The sequence below is a fragment of the Ambystoma mexicanum genome, chromosome 12 (genome assembly GCF_040938575.1).
Source record: "Ambystoma mexicanum isolate Mex_15411 chromosome 12, UKY_AmexF1_1, whole genome shotgun sequence".
NCBI lineage: Eukaryota > Metazoa > Chordata > Amphibia > Caudata > Ambystomatidae > Ambystoma > Ambystoma mexicanum.
In genome coordinates, this window is record NC_090936.1 from 1,228,122,879 (window position 1) to 1,228,136,697 (window position 13,819).

General features: G+C 51.2%; 1 protein-coding gene across 3 annotated transcripts in view; it reads left to right on the forward strand.

The window, feature by feature from the left end:
• Nucleotides 1–1,304: 1,304 nt before the first annotated feature.
• The window catches only part of SLC41A2 (solute carrier family 41 member 2), a 705,927-nt gene continuing 693,412 nt past the window's right edge, over nucleotides 1,305–13,819 (forward strand). For all 3 annotated transcript variants that reach the window (XM_069629903.1, XM_069629904.1, XM_069629902.1), the window contains exon 1: nucleotides 1,305–1,467. The gene's annotated coding sequence lies outside the window, so the exon portion shown is untranslated. The remainder of the gene's footprint in view (nucleotides 1,468–13,819) is intronic.

The following is a 13,819-nucleotide window of genomic DNA, read 5'->3' on the forward strand; positions in this document are numbered from 1 at the left end:
GAAACCGGCCCACATGGTCTTCAGGAACCGGCCCCCAGGTCTCCAGCCATGATTTTGCATCGGCCACGGGCCGATGGGCCAACGACCCAATCCGACCCTGGGTTCTAGTGCTCTACCCATGCTGTAAATAACCAAACACCTGCAAGCATTCCTCCCCATCTGTATTCTAATGCAATAGTTTCGGCTTATAGGACACAATAGCACAAACTAAAAAGGTTGACATTGAAATGGCCTCTAAGAGCAGTAGAAAAATACAGAGGCTGGCGCAGCCCTAACACAAGTAAAAGCCAGGTGGTGGCCCAAGAAGCCGCTTCCCCGTGTCCGGAGCAGTTACGTGTGGGGGCGCGTGCTGTGGTAGGGTCAGGCCTCCCTGTCAGTGTGTGTGTGTGTGTGGGGGGGGCGCGTGCTGTGGTAGGGTCAGGCCTCCCTGTCAGTTACGTGTGGGGGCGCGTGCTCTGGGAAGGTCAGGCCTCCCTGTCAGTTACGTGTGGGGGCGCGTGCTGTGGTAGGGTCAGGCCTCCCTGTCAGTTACGTGTGGGGGCGCGTGCTGTGGTAGGGTCAGGCCTCCCTGTCAGGGTCAGGCCTTCCTGTCAGTGTGTGTGTGTGTGGGGGGGCGCGTGCTGTGGTAGGGTCAGGCCTCCCTGTCAGTTACGTGTGGGGGCGCGTGCTGTGGTAGGGTCAGGCCTCCCTGTCAGTTACGTGTGGGGGCGCGTGCTGTGGTAGGGTCAGGCCTCCCTGTCAGGGTCAGGCCTTCCTGTCAGTGTGTGTGTGTGTGGGGGGGCGCGTGCTGTGGTAGGGTCAGGCCTCCCTGTCAGTTACGTGTGGGGGCGCGTGCTGTGGTAGGGTCAGGCCTCCCTGTCAGTTACGTGTGGGGGCGCGTGCTGTGGTAGGGTCAGGCCTCCCTGTCAGGGTCAGGCCTTCCTGTCAGTGTGTGTGTGTGTGGGGGGGCGCGTGCTGTGGTAGGGTCAGGCCTCCCTGTCAGTTACGTGTGGGGGCGCGTGCTGTGGTAGGGTCAGGCCTCCCTGTCAGGGTCAGGCCTTCCTGTCAGTGTGTGTGTGTGTGGGGGGGCGCGTGCTGTGGTAGGGTCAGGCCTCCCTGTCAGTTACGTGTGGGGGCGCGTGCTGTGGTAGGGTCAGGCCTCCCTGTCAGTTACGTGTGGGGGCGCGTGCTGTGGTAGGGTCAGGCCTCCCTGTGAGTTACGTGTGGGGGCGCGTGCTCTGGGAAGGTCAGGCTTCCCGCCAGTCTGTGTACACGGGCAGGCCGCGCCACCGCGCATGCGCCCGCAGCGCCGTGACGCGCAGTGACGTCGCCGCCCCTCAGGCCCTGGCACACGTCACCGGCAGCCTGAACGGTCAGTGCGCCTGCTGCGGCCCCAGGGAGCTGTCATTGAGTGCCGGCGCAGGGTGTGCACGCCCCTTCCCACGGGACCCGGACACGTACCGGGCAGCAGGAGGACGCCGCCCGCAGGTGAGTGAGGAGCCCCGGGTGCAGTGGGGTGGATCGGGCATCACCTGGAGGGTCCAAGAAGGAAGAGGCGGCGGCAGTTTACATGGAGAGACGCTGCCCGCGATGCCTGGGAGCCTGTGCGCCTCGCTGCCATGTCAACACTGGGCTGCAGCCTTCCTGCCGGATCTGGGGCGGCTGCCAGCCTGGCCCTGCAGAGCTGCCCCTACACAGGCTACCCTCTGCCAAGCTACCCTGCCAGCCTGACCCTGGACACCCCCCCCACCCACACGCAGGCAGCCCCTGGACAGGCACCCCTACACAGGTAGCCCCTGGACAGGCACCCCTACACAGGTAGCCCCTGGACAGGCACCCCTACACAGGTAGCCCCTGGACAGGCACACCTACACAGGCAGCCCCTGGACAGCACTACCCTGCCAGCCTGGCTCTGGAGAGCCACCCTGACGCAGGCTGACCCTGGACAGCTCCCCACGCACCCCCTACACAGGCTGACCCTGGCCAGCTACCCCGACACAGGCTACCCTCTGCCAAGCTACCCTGCCAGCCTGACCCTGGACACCCCCCCCACCCACACGCAGGCAGCCCCTGGACAGGCACCCCTACACAGGTAGCCCCTGGACAGGCACCCCTACACAGGTAGCCCCTGGACAGGCACCCCTACACAGGTAGCCCCTGGACAGGCACACCTACACAGGCAGCCCCTGGACAGCACTACCCTGCCAGCCTGGCTCTGGAGAGCCACCCTGACGCAGGCTGACCCTGGACAGCTCCCCACGCACCCCCTACACAGGCTGACCCTGGCCAGCTACCCCGACACAGGCTACCCTCTGCCAAGCTACCCTGCCAGCCTGACCCTGGACACCCCCCCCCCCCACCCACACGCAGGCAGCCCCTGGCCAGTTACACCTACACAGGTAGCCCCTGGACAGGCACCCCTACACAGGTAGCCCCTGGACAGGCACCCCTACACAGGTAGCCCCTGGACAGGTACACCTACACAGGCAGCCCCTGGACAGCACTACCCTGCCAGCCTGGCTCTGGAGAGCCACCCTGACGCAGGCTGACCCTGGACAGCTCCCCACGCACCCCCTACACAGGCTGACCCTGGCCAGCTACTCCGACACAGGCTACCCTCTGCCAAGCTACCCTGCCAGCCTGACCCTGGACACCCCCCCCACCCACACGCAGGCAGCCCCTGGCCAGTTACACCTACACAGGTAGCCTCTGGACAGGCACCCCTACACAGGTAGCCTCTGGACAGGCACCCCTACACAGGTAGCCCCTGGACAGGTACCCCTACACAGGTAGCCCCTGGACAGGTACACCTACACAGGCAGCCCCTGGACAGCACTACCCTGCCAGCCTGGCTCTGGAGAGCTACCCTGACGCAGGCTGACCCTGGACAGCTCCCCACGCACCCCCTACACAGGCTGACCCTGGCCAGCTACCCCGACACAGGCTACCCTCTGCCAAGCTACCCTGCCAGCCTGACCCTGGACACCCCCCCCCCCACCCACACGCAGGCAGCCCCTGGCCAGTTACACCTACACAGGTAGCCCCTGGACAGGCACCCCTACACAGGTAGCCCCTGGACAGGCACCCCTACACAGGTAGCCCCTGGACAGGTACACCTACACAGGCAGCCCCTGGACAGCACTACCCTGCCAGCCTGGCTCTGGAGAGCCACCCTGACGCAGGCTGACCCTGGACAGCTCCCCACGCACCCCCTACACAGGCTGACCCTGGCCAGCTACCCCGACACAGACTACCCTCTGCCAAGCTACCCTGCCAGCCTGACCCTACACGGGCTGCCCCTGGACAGCGCTACCCCGATACAGGCTAACGCTGGACAGCACCCCTCGCCACCCCACCCCCGACACAGGCTGCCCCTGGATAGCGCCACAGGTTGCGCCTCGATAGCATTACCCCGACACAGGCTGACCCTGGACAACGCTACCCCACCTGGCCAGTGCTACCCCGATAAAGGTCAACGCTGGACAGCTCCCCCCCCTGGACAGGCTGCCCCTGGCCAGCTACCCCGTCGCAGGCTGCCCTCTGCCAAGCTACCCTACCAGCTTTGCCCTGGACAGCTCCCCTCGCCAGCTACCCCAACAGGCTGCCCCTGGCCAGCTACCCCCGACACTGGCTGCCCCTGGCCAGCTACCCCCGACACTGGCTGCCCCTGGCCAGCTACCCCCGACACTGGCTGCCCCTAGCCAGCTACCCCAACACAAGCTGACCCCGGCCAGCACTACCTCTACACAGGCTGACCCCGGCCAGCTACCCCAACACAAGCTGGCCCTGGCCAGCGCTTCCCCCGACACAGGCTGCCCCTGGCCAGCTACCCCAACACAAGCTGACCCTGGCCAGCACTACCTCAACACAGGCTGACCCTGGCCAGCACTACCTCAACACAAGCTGACCCTGGCCAGCACTACCTCAACACAGGCAGACCCTGGCCAGCTACCCCAACACAAGCTGACCCTGGCCAGCTACCCCAACACAAGCTGACTCTGGCCAGCGCTACCCCCGACACAGGCTGCCCCTGGTCAGCGCTACCTCTGACAGGCCTGCAAGGCTGTTGTTCATCAGTCACACAGTATTATCACTGCCAGACTACACCCTTTACTAAGCTGGCCTGGTTAGTTATTCCTCTGCTATGCAGCTCAGTCCTCCATCGGCAAACCTATCCTGCTTCGCTATGCCTCTGCAGACTTGTAATTATATTGATTCTTTTCCTATATTTGTCTTAACTCTCGGTGCAATAAAGTTGTATGTCCACACCCTCGCTTATGACTATCAGTTTGCATTCTCCCATCTGCTCATGTCGGGCAATTTCCCACGATCTAACGTGTAGACATTGAAACTGTGATATCCTGGCATACGTTTGCTGATTATACTAAATCCCTATGAGGCTTCACTGCTCTTGCCTTTGCACATAGCTCCTAAGGCTCGGGGCATTGGGCACTTAAACTGTTCAGATGACTCTCGATTGTGTGACTACAGATTAACCTGAAATGTTCTTGACATTTTGACTTTGCGCTTCGATGTTGTAAAACAGATAAGGTTGTGTTCTAAATGACTATATCCATTGCTGTCCACTTAAAAAAAAATATAGATATATATATTCACTGAAAAAACCTTAGTTACAGTGTAGTTAAGTTGCACAGATTTGACACAATAAAACTCTTGAAATTCTGCGGATGGGGAAGACTTGGCGAGCTTAACCTTCGCGCTCCCATTGATGTCCCCCTTCATGCCATTGTGAATTCCTTCTTTTATAGTATGTGTGTGCTCTTGGACTTTGCAATGGGAGCGCGCTGAGTTAAGCTGGTAATGACTTCCCACATCTGCAGAACTTCAAGGGTTTTGTTATACCATAGTTTATTTAGGGCCCACTGACCGTGGCCTTCGTCCAATATGTTTCTCTTGGACCCACTAGCCGTGGCCTTCGGCCGTGTCCACTGTACATGTTCCTCCAATATGTTTCTCTTGGACCCACTAGCTAGGGCCTTCGGCCATGGCCAATGAGGACGGCCTTTGGCCCTACTGTGAGGAGTCAGAAATGTGAGGCAGATACATTTGTAGAGGTCTTTCATAAAATGCTATTTTATTAACTTAAAAGTGTTTGATAAATGCCTCATTAACCCTACACTAAAGAGAATTTCACTGCCTCTAAAAATAACTAAAGGAACCACTCTAACAAAAGGAATCTGTCCCTCACACTTATTCATACAAGGAATCTGTCCCTCACACTTACACATACAATAAACCTAGGAAGGGGAATATATGGCAATTCAAAACCAAATCACAGTTAAGTCAAACATATGCTTACTACCTGGGTAATGTTCCCATCCCCAGATTCAAAACAGGAATTTGTAGCCACAGTTCAAAATAAGAAAGTTCCATATTATAACAAAGTTCTGGTAATAAGGTTCTTCTTGCTCCAAAAGGTCTCTCCGTGGGAAATAACACATCTTTGTTTCTCCACTTGTAACACATAGTTCAACACAAAGGAACCGAGAACTCCTTCAGTTTCTTATTGGCAATGGAAATAAATAATTTGTCATAATGATTCACAATATTATGTAGTGGCCTTGCCTGCTCTCCTTCTTCTTTCTTCGTCTTGTTTCTTCTTCCACCTGGTCGACTCACCTGTCAGGTCTACCGTTACAAGGTCCCTGCCAGGACTAAAGAAACTCCTCACTCTACTGCAAGTACTTCTGTGGTAAAGAAATCAGAAGACTTTACAAAATTGATCAACAACTTCAATAATAAACACTTTTTCTGAAAAGACATGAACCACATTGGTGCTGTTTATGCCACATATAGTGTAGATTCTGCGTATCTCCTTCTGAATACTGGTTATCAGGAGGGCAGCTCTTCTGCCACAACTAAGTATTTTGGTTTTAACAAAATCAGCACCAACAACTTCAGTATGGGCTACTTCTTCTGGGAAAACTTAAAATACATTGATGTTGTTTAGTCCACCCTTGGGATTGCTGGGATTGCCCCCTGCAATGCAGATTATGCTCCTCTCCTGCTTAACACTGGCTATCAGGAGGGCAGCTTCTCTGCCACACTTGTTTTCCCACTCCTGCATCAACCAAATCCTGATAATGGTTTTTTATCATCCATGCTCTTCATGCTGGACAATGCTTGTTAGGGACTTTTTTAAATATTGCCTCTTCCTCTTTGTGACAATAGAATCTACAATTAGCCTTCTTAATTGGCCTCTTTAAGTTGGGGCAATATTAGTTGTTGTCAATGTCTTTTACTGTTGCCCTCTTTTGGCTTTGGCAATGGTGGTTTTTGTCACCTTGGGGGCAATTGTAATTCTAAATGTTCTTATTCTGCCACTTTAGTTGGTAAGCATCAGTTTGGTATGCAAAGTTATACCCAGTGTGCCATTTCCGCTTCTTAACATTAATTCGGTATTCAATATTACTAACGCGGGTGGTCACGGAGCATTCTGGGGTCACATTCAACTATTAAACACACTGGGTGTTGCATTTGCGTCCGCTCGCTCAGCTGCCTTTGTGTCTTCTGCTTTCTCTGCTTCAAGGTAAGTTGCTTTCTCATGCATTCTGCGGCCTGCGCCGGTCAGGTGAAGAGCGTTCCTCGCTCCATGTGTGCTCGCCTGCCACCAGAGCACACATCACTTTGGGGAAAGCATTCCAAATTAACGGTTCCTGTTGCACTGCCTCTGCACACGAGATCCTCAGGGGGAAAGCCTTCAGGAATAACGCTTCTGCCGCCCAATCTCTGCATACAAGGTGCTTGAGGGCAGAGACCCTCATGAAACCGTCATTCGCTTCACAATCAGCAGCGGCTCCAGCGTCTCTGCTGCCCCTCAACTTTGGCTGCTGCTGCAATGTGGAGTTACACAAATTGCTCCACCCTCTGCTTCTTCTGCTACAACACATGGCCTGCATCTGAGGGGGCTCGTTATATTCCCTAGTCCCTCTCAGGTGTAGGTCATTGACATCATTGGACTGCACTATGCAGTCTAATGCCTCCAAATCCCTCTTCTTCCTCCCAGTACTTTGGGCATTGTGGAACTTCCTAATGTTAGCATTTCCTTCTACAGTTTACATTTTACAATAGGCCATTGATAGTGTAGGTCTCTGGGAAGGTTGGTAAAGGTATTACCCCATTCCTCCTGACCCGATTCCCCCAGGATCAGGATCGGGAAGTGTCTGCCTTTCCCTGGCCACATGGGAAGTGTCCCAGGCTAGGTGTTCTGTGGGAATCATCTCTTCATCACACTTCCCACTGTATGTTTTAAAACACTCCCAGGCCACTAGCCATGGCCTTCGACAGTGGCCAGTGAGCACAGCCTTTAGCCGTGCCCGATGTATATTTTAAAACACTATTGGGCCACTAGCCATGGCCGTTTGGCCCTGGTCACTGCACATTCTGCTTCAGTATATTTCTTCATAATCCACTAGTTGGCCACAGCCTTTCGCCATGGTCACTATACATGTCTTTGAGACCCACTGGCCACAACCGAGCCACTATTCATGGCCTTCGGTCGTGGCAATTGTACATGTTCCCACAATGTTTCTTTTGGACCCACTGGGTGACCACAATGTTTGGCCGTAGCCACTGTACATGTCTTTCAGGCTCTCTAACCAGGGCCTTCATGTACACTGGCCAGGGCCATATTGCACCACTTGACGTGTTTCCCAAATAGGTTACCTCGCAACCTTATTGTAGCTGTAAGTTCCACTTCATACACTTTTCTGTCTGAATCTAATTTTTGTAACTCCCCATAACTGCGGTTATATTGCAATGGACTTGTCATGGTGCAGGCACCTAAAACCCTGAAACTGGTGGGGCCATCCTGGACTCTGGCCTCCTTGGGGGCTTATCAGGCCCCAGCCAGGCCCACCTGGACCCAGACCTGGCGCCGCTTGCGCCAGGCTCATGGAGGTGTTAGTTACATGGTCCATTAACTTGGCTCTGAGAGGCTGAGCCATTCAGTTCAGGGTGTGGCCAGGAACAACTTTTTGTTCCTGAGAGAAGGGATACGGAGAGGAGGACTATTTTCTTGGATCTACTTGCAAGGCTATTTAAACCGCACCCAACAATCTGAACACGCTTCGCGTTATTCTGCACTCCTGCAGCGTAACGCTCACTGTGTCAGATCAGTTCTTGCTTCCTTCTGCCACGCCCGTCCAGAGTCTTCCATCCATCGGCACCTGCAAACAGAGAATAACAGGAGTTCTTTAAGCATCGAAGGCCTTATCTGTAGTACATCCAGATCTCATCTCCTGCTTTCCCACGGACCGCCGCATCTGCAGAACAGAACGAAAAGCACCCTCTCGGGTAGCTACTCACCTGATCGGCCCGCTCCAGGAACTTCATCGGACAGTTCTTCACTCGGCAACACGCCGCAGCTCGACACCGCCACACGGACCTTCTATTCTTCTTCCTGGACTTGTGCCGTACCTGCTGAACAGAAAAGGACAAACAGGTTAGTCGCATGTAGCAAAGGAAAGCTACAGAGGCGAACATTTGCGTGCCCAGCACAGCGCTATACTTACCGGCAGGAATCCTGAGCATCATTGTCATGAGGGTCATCCATCATCCGAAGGTCGCTTAACGCCGCACCTGTAAGACAAAAACAGACATTAGTTATCTTGAACAGAAAGACTTAAAGGCAGTTATTGGAATAGAGACTTACCTGCTTACTCCCGGGCCTTCTACTTCAGCAACTTCCTTCGGATCAGTGCCGTAACTCGATCCAGGAAAGACTGTGAACCGCGCCCCTGCCAGAGTGTGCAGGACGGAGAGTTCGCCCATTAAAAAACAGAGGTGAGCCAGAAGAAGTGAAGGATAGACCGGAAGGAGGTGAAACCACTGACCAGCTCCCTTCGGTAGTTAATATCTTGTTTCGACTTGCAGGCTAAAATCTCCTGAAGCAAGAACTAAAGGGAGACGCAAGCTAGCATCACCAGCCAAGCAGAGCAGCATCAGGACAGACAACACCTACGTACACAAGCACACCCCCGTGGAGACCAGGTGAGCTTGACGGGACTACAAATAACCGAGAATATTTCAAAAATATTTGTGGTTATTATACGTGTGATGCACTTTCACAAAACCCCCTAATATGCAAAAAATAACCCAGACTATGTGAAAACGTTTGAGCTCTGAACTTGGTCTCCAGCTCCCCACAAATTTCACATGGTGTCCTGTTTCCTCCTCCCCCTCCTCCTAACCTGATGCCATTTCACCCTTTTTCTTCTTCCAAAAGGCACCTTTCCACTTTCTGTTTTCGAGTATTCGTGAACATTTTGAAAAATGTTCGCAAACATATATCGCATCGAACAAAAAAAATCTGGCATCTATTCAATTCTGAAAAGCCACTGTGCTGCAAAGCACCATACCTATACACAGATATAGGTATGATACATATTATGAGTCATTTATAACGCACCTGTACATAAGTGTTTCTAGGCGCAACAAGACAAGGTAGGGAGACAGAGGGAAGTCAAAAACAACTATCCCTTGGGTCATTCAGATTGTGCAAGTGCCGGGGGCATGGGAGAGGAGTGCCAGGGGCAGAGAAGCGGGACGTGCAATCAGGGCAGCATTGCTCTGAATAAGTGCAGCCAGGACTGCCGGCTCTGGGTAAGTGCAAGGAGGCAGGGGACTATAGGGTTACAGAAACAGTCCCTAGGTGCGCGGTAGGCCAGGAGGCAGTGCAGATGCTACTGGTCGTGGAGGAGCCTGGTGCCCATAGTGTTCAGAGGGTAGCCAGGTAGCCATTCAGCGCAGCAGTTGAGTAGGTCAGCAAGGGAGGGAGAGGGAGAAAGCAGAAGCGAAAAGGAAGGTCTTGAGCTGCTTCCGGAACCTTAGATGGTCCTACTCGAGTCTGAGGGGGCAGGGATCGTCATTCCAGTTCCCCCTGTTGGGGCCTTGGAATAAAAAAATCCTTGATGCATTGCCCTGATTGCCACTGCTTCTTTTATTATATTGGTGGCCTTTGCCTCTTGTTAGAGTGGAGTAGAGCTTCCTATAGCAGTGTTATTGGGGTCGCTACTGTCGTTGCTCAAATTTTTTATTCCAAGGCCCCAACAAGGGGAACTGGAACGGTGATCAACGCCATGTAAGGAGCAGCAATCGCTTCTAGTCAATATCTCAAAATATGAACCTACACTAATTGAAAAGCAGGTACTAAACAAAGGTTTAGGCTATGTAATCTCTAAAAAAACACGACCCATTCCTCTTTCCGAGTGAATTCCAGAAATTAATGCGAAAGATCCACCTAAGAGTATTTTGCAGACAAAACCCTTGTTAGGCAGAAACCTGTGCAGTTCCCTTAGGGACCACTGCAAAAGATTTAAGACTACAGGTGTTGGCAGTAAACCCACTTGGTAGCAGTCTGTACCACCCAGATTTACCTGGTAGCTGTGGCTGAGCAGTCAGACTTCCCTCAAGAAGAGTTAGGCAGTATGCAAAGTATACACAATAGGCACTCAGACACAAGAATACAAGCAAACACTGACCAGAGCTTTGGTAACAAAGTATATAATTATTTATTTAAAAACACACAGTTGAAACACTCCAGCACTCTTATTGTAAAATATTCTACACACAGTCACTATTGTAATACATACACCCCTTTTCCCTTATCAGATAAATCACAGAAAAACACCACTTTTTTTCATACAGAGCTGAGTGCTTAACTAGATTGCACTCCAATAAGTTGGTGAGAAAGGGAGGGAAAAAGACAGAATATGAAAAGGTACACTTCTCTAAGATTCAGGAACACTGTTAGCAAGGCAGAAGAACAAAAAGTCACTGGTGAGCCAAAGTCCAAAGGCTGGGCCCACTCTTAGAGAGAGCAGAGCACCAATGCGCCCAAGATCACACAGTTACACTATGCTTAGAAAGTCTTGCAGAGGGTTCAAAGAGGGTTTAGAGATGCTTTAAGAAAGTTTAGCCAGGGTGTCCCAGACTAACCCAGGTTCGAAAGCCGGGGGCTAAATCTACCCCGTACAGTCGGTAGCAAGGGAAGCCAGGCGGGACACGGTACCTTAAATGGGAAGGATCCTCCAGGTGGCAGTTGTTCCTGGTAGTGGGTGCAAGTTGCGTTGTCCTCCAGGGGAAGAGAAGATCTCGACTTGGAGGAAAGATGAAGGTTGTTGCACTACCAGGTAAGAAACCAGCCGCGGAGTTTTCCGGTTAAAGGTGGTACCTTTGTTTCGCGGTCGTGTTAAAACGTGGTATCCCGGTTGCCGGGGTGCTTGGCACGGGCAAGGCGGCCACGAGGTACGTCGGGAAGGCGAAAAGACGGTGAAACTGGTTATCCCCACCAGTCAAAGGAAGAAGACTCTCCGGTGAGAGATCTGCTCTGTCGTTGGGAAAAGTGGTGAGACGGTCCAGCAGGGCTCCACCGGTGGTGGTGTCGTGGCAGGTTGGCTCAGCTTCTCCCTCGTCGGATTCTTAGGTCCTGTGGCGACTTCTGAAGTTCCAGTCCCCAAAGCCCTGCTTTTATGCAGCAAACCCCCATTCACTCAGCCTAGCTGTCACTCAAACATGCGGCTCACCACTTGGGCCAATCAGGATGGAATGCGACTTGAGTTGCCTAGGCAACTCAGTCCAGGGTGCCTAAACTTCCCTCCACCCCTCCTAAGTACCCCAGACAGAGTGGCACCACTTTGGAGGGCTTCTGTGGAGAAGCCCGCCAAAAAGTGGAACAAAGGGCTCGACTTGGGTTGGAGTCACAGAAGAGAACACAAACGCCATTTTAGAATCAAGTTTTGGCAAAAAAACACCAACCGGAGAATTAATATTAATTAAATAAACCGGCGGTATGTTCGAGGCTACTGTAAATAATTAAATAAAGATAGTAGCCTAAAACAATGGGAAAATCCCATAGGAAAATATTTGCGGTTGAATATAAAAAGTAGTATCCACTGCCACCAGCCAAAACTCAATCGGGGGGGACGGAGACGTGCCCCCTCGACTAACAGACCCCGGGGCAATTGAATTGCCCCAGCCAGTGCGTCCACAATATGATGGTTTGTACTGGTTCTGTTCAGAATTTAAGACTAGTAAAGTCAATGGTCACTTTACATGCCCTGGGAGACAGTAGTCAGTCCCAGGGTATGGAGTCTATACTGGGGGGTCACTATGACACCCCTGTGTTACTGCACGGAGGGTGCTGTGTAACACACATCACAAAAACACATGAAGCCCTATGGAGTAAAAGACCCCATAGCCCATTAAACACATCTAGAGTCAAAGAAACCCACTCAAATCATGCCCAAGAGTGAGGGTGAAAGAGTCTTACTCTTGGCAGGAGAAAAAAATAAACCCCAAAAAATCCAGCAAAGCTGCTGGGGGACTCACTAGGTTAGGAAATTCAGCCTAAACGGAGAATTCTCCCTAACAACCCTAGAAAGGGATGATACATCGACTATCAACTATACAGGGCTAAAAGAAATCTCTACATTTAATCCACCGACACATACCAACTCGCCTGAATCAGAGATCTTTGAAAAAAGAGTATTAGCGGAAGTTGAAAAACTTGAAAATAAAAATACACCCATGTTTCAAAACCCATAAGTAAAATCGAAATGGAAGCCTTAAACACACTGGCTAACAATGACACCATCATTATAAAAAGAGCAGACAACGGAGGAGGTATAGTGATACTAGATAAAACCTCCTATATCAATGAATGCCTAACTCAACTTAACAACAGTCTATACTATAAGAAACTACCAGAAGATCCGACTAAGGAACTTCTAAGTATGATCGAACAAAAAGCAACCAAAGCTAAAGAAAGAGGATGGTTAAGTAGACAAGAGTGTCAATTTCTTAACATCGAATCCACGACTCCAACATCCATAAATCTCTCATTAATCCACCTGGAAGACCACCGATAGTAACTCTATACTCGAACCCCTCTCTATCTTTGCCGATCACTACCTGAAAAACTATGAAGTACGTATGAGATCATATCTGAAAGACACCAAAGATGTTATTAGACAATTTGAGAACCTCCCCTATGACCTGGAAACAAAGTATTTGATGAGCTTTGATATAGTTTCTCTCTATACAAATATTCCTCAAAGAGAAACCATCAATACAATAGAAGATTCTACTGACCCGTATTGATCAAGATCCAGTACCCACTTCCTTTATACTCTGGTGCATAGAGATTGCACTCACCCGAAACTTTTTTGAATTTCAGGGTAGTTATTACCAGCAAACAGAGGGCACCGCAATGTGTGCCACTATGGCCCAGAGTGTGGCAAATCTATATGTAGAATTCTTTGAAAAGAAATATATCTACACCCCACACCCATTTGAGCAATACCTCCTATGCTGGTCACGATATATCGATGACATCATCACGATCTGGAAAGGGACTAGAGAACAAGCTGATGCTTTTCTAAAATGGCTCAATGAACAGAACCGCCATCTGCAATTCACTATAACCATTGAACAAGAGGCGATTGCCTTTCTCGATCTGACCATCTTCCATCAAGCAGAGCACCTACTAGTTAAACCCTATCATATAAGTACGGATAGGAATAGTCTGTTACATTACCATAGCCATCATGTTAGACATTTGAAAAATAATTTACCATATGGCCAGTTCTTACGGCTTAAACGGAAATTGTAGCACCAAAGAAGCTTATGAAACTGAAGTCTTGCTCTTTAAAGAAAAACTAAAAGAGCGCAAATACCCTCGACAACTTATTAAAATGGCTGTGAAACGTGGCTATAATAACAACCGCAAGGCGCTCCTGGAAGATAAAATCAAGAAACCTCCAGAACAGAAGATAGTCTCAGTAAACACCTTCACTAATTTGAGTCTAACTATCAATAA